This window comes from Monopterus albus, unplaced genomic scaffold, assembly GCF_001952655.1.
Source record: "Monopterus albus unplaced genomic scaffold, M_albus_1.0 scaffold355.1, whole genome shotgun sequence".
Taxonomy (NCBI): domain Eukaryota; kingdom Metazoa; phylum Chordata; class Actinopteri; order Synbranchiformes; family Synbranchidae; genus Monopterus; species Monopterus albus.
This window is the reverse complement of record NW_018128235.1, coordinates 928,700-932,029: the sequence shown is the minus strand read 5'-3', so window position 1 is coordinate 932,029 and position 3,330 is coordinate 928,700.

Here is a 3,330-nt window from a genome sequence, read left to right as displayed (position 1 = left end):
GAGTGAGAGTGAGAGTATTTTGGCAAGGTTCATGGCGAGTACCACCAATAAGCGACGTTCTAAAGTTTGGGATCATTTTGATCTCATTCCACCCAATAAGGTATAATGCAGTTTATGGCATACATTTTATGTATGTCTGCTTCTGTGAATAATCATTCCAAATCAACCATACAAGTCCCCAAATGACAAACCATTATCTTTAAAGGTTTTCCTTAAACACTTCACACACAAAAAAGATACAATGTTTCTGAATTCAAACACCATGATCATTTGCAAAGTAGGAAGGATCTCTAATCCTGTTAGGGGCTTTTAGTACAGTATTTAAATAAAGCTCAAAGCTTGAAATTAACCCTTAACCAACATTTAACCCTTAATATAATTTGCATTGATTGTTTGGGTTAATCTGGAATGTGTTTTACAGTATGGGGGAGAGCATCTGCATATTTTATTGTAATGACAATATAATCATTTTTTGGTATGAATGAACAAAACACTTGAATGACCACACAGACTTTTCTGAACTTTTATTGCTGTCATGGGATTGAAACAGTGCCAGTGCTTCAGTCGTGCTCTTTAGAGGCTGCTATGGCTTCAGGTGTCTACCAGATGTCACCGTCACTGAAGTCTTGAAGCTTTGAATCGTTTTCGGCACAATTGTTAGGAAAGCCTCAGTGCTTCATGAGGCTTCACTTGCCCACCACTAAACAACACACACACACACACACAATAAACAGCATAACAAGTACAATTCTGTGCTGTAAATCTTCCAGTAATGCTGCTCTGTTTGCTGCCTGACTGCCGATAAACTATCTCATTCAGACTGAAACCCTGTAACCTCGTGTACAGCACAGCCAACATGGAGCCTGAATGTGGAACAGTTTCTGCTGCTCCTCCCCTCCTCTCCATTTACAGGAAGTTACATAAGTGTGTGTGAGTGTGTCTGTGTGTTCACATGACGTATTTATGAGCATCTCTCTGGGCTTCAACAGGCTGCGTTAAACTCACTGAGGATTAAATCAGATATCACTAAATGTAAAGGCATTACAAATCCTGTCTTTTTAATACAATTTAGCTTGTTTTTAGAGAAAGCTCAGGAAGATGGAAGCCATTTAATGTGAAAAATAGCTGCACACAGTTTTAAATCAAAACGTTAGGTTGTAGCTCGTTCTCCGTCTTCCTTACTACACTAAAGAAGTTTTGTTTGTGTTTTAACAACATTTTGCTTATGACATATTGCTGTGGGAGTTTTGAATCTGAATATTTTGTTCTGGGATTGGTCTTAATTTGCACTGAGCAAACTGCTGCTTGGCACCAAAATGAGGAGTAGAAGGCGACAAACTACCATCCAAGATTTCAATAAGTATGACTTCTTCAAGATTCCGGAGGATTCCAAGATGGCGCCGCTGTATCTGGCCTGCCGCCTGCTCCTCCTATGGTTGTCTTGTTTGATTATGTTTGGCACTCCCTCTGTGTTTTCTACACTGGTATATGATCGCCTGACTCTCTTAGAAATACGTGACTCCATGATCCGTAGTCAAAACGAGCTTTTTTCACCTGAGGATGTTAACGAAGGTGAAGCCCTTTCTATCACATGCTGAGTTAGAAAAAGCTATTCATGCTTTTATCACCTCACGACTTGGCTACCGCAATGCCCTTTATGTTGGAATTTCTCAATCTCTTCTTCGGAAGCTTCAGCTGGTTCAGAACGCTGCGGCTCGACTGTTGTTGAACACCCCCACGTACGCTCACATCACCCCTGTGCTTCACTCGCTACACTGGTTGCCAGTACAGTCTAGAGTTGACTTCAAAGTGCTACTATTTGTATTTAAGTCCTTGAATGGCCTCGCTCCTCCATACCTATCGGATTTTCTCTCTGTCTATGCTCCGCGCAGAGCTCTGCGCTCCTCAGTGCATCTGTCCCTGGTTGTCCCTCGGTCAAGATACAAAAAAAATGGGATGACCATTCTTTTGCCATGTATGGCCCCAGGCTCTGGAATTCTCTACCACCAGAGCTACGGTCCATAACTGAACTGGCCTGTTTTAAAGTAACTTTAAAAACTCATCTCTTTAGGCAGGCCTTCGGTACTTAACTTGTTTCACGGAGACATTTTTTAACCTGTTTGTTATTTATACTTCAATATGGAGTTTCCCCTCTGTTTTTAAAGTCTGTGTTTTAATTTATTTCAGGTTTTTGTTTTTTTTAGTGTTTTTAACTCTTTCTTACGAGAGTACATATGTCTTGCTGTGAAGCACTTTGTGCTCCTTTCGAGTTGTAAAGTGCTATATAAATAAAGTATTTTTTTTTTTTTTTTTTTTTTTTATTATTACCCGGGGCTGCCTTCTACAATGACTGAGAATAAATAAAATATAAGAAACTACAAACAAAGGCTCGACTAAAAGAGTCTCAGTCGACTGAGGGGTCTCTCGACTACTGATTCGACTATTAGGGGCGGCCGCAGTTACGTTATTAAGTTTTAGATTTAGAATATCTGGCTGTCTGTCCAGGTAATGCATAGGCTTGTCTTTAGATTTGCTCCAGCATTTTGACTTGCTCATATTTTCATTTCCTGCTTGTTTAGGATTCTCAAGATGTGGAGCGATGTTGCATTAGACACAACCTAGGCCAGAACTGAGGAAGCCATGTTGCCCCCAGGTTGTTACAGCAGCTGATTATCAGACCAGAGTTTCCGACCTCCTCAGTGACACCACCACCTATGAAGCACTGAAGAGGGACCCCACCAGTGGCTACAAGAAGAAGGTTATAGACTGTTTACAGAAGCTGGAAAAGGAGGGGGTTATCAACCGGCGACTATACTACAGACTATCCCCTGGTGAGGCCATCCCTTGCATTTATGGCCTACCCAATATACACAAGGAAGGAGCCCCACTCAGACCCATTGTCAGCAGCATCAACTCTGCGACTTACAACATAGCCAAGCATGTGGCCACCATCCTGGCTCCCTTGGTGGGAGACACACAGCACCACATAATAAACATCCAGGACTTCGCAAGGAAAGTCTAACAACTGCAGCTGGACCAGGATGAGACTATGGTCTCATATGATGTCGCATCCTTGTTCACTTGCATCCCACCACAGAGGCTGTCAGGGCGGTGAAGAAGAGACTGATGAAGGATGACACGCTAAACAACAGGACTAACCTCACCCTAGACCATGTATGCACTCTGCTGGAACTCTGTTTAAACACTACCTACTTCCAGTTTAGGGGGCACTTTTATAGGCAGCAACACGGCTGTGCTATGGGCTCCCCTGTGTCTCCTATAGTTGCTAACCTGTACATGGAAGAAATTGAGGAGAAAGCCCTGGCTTCC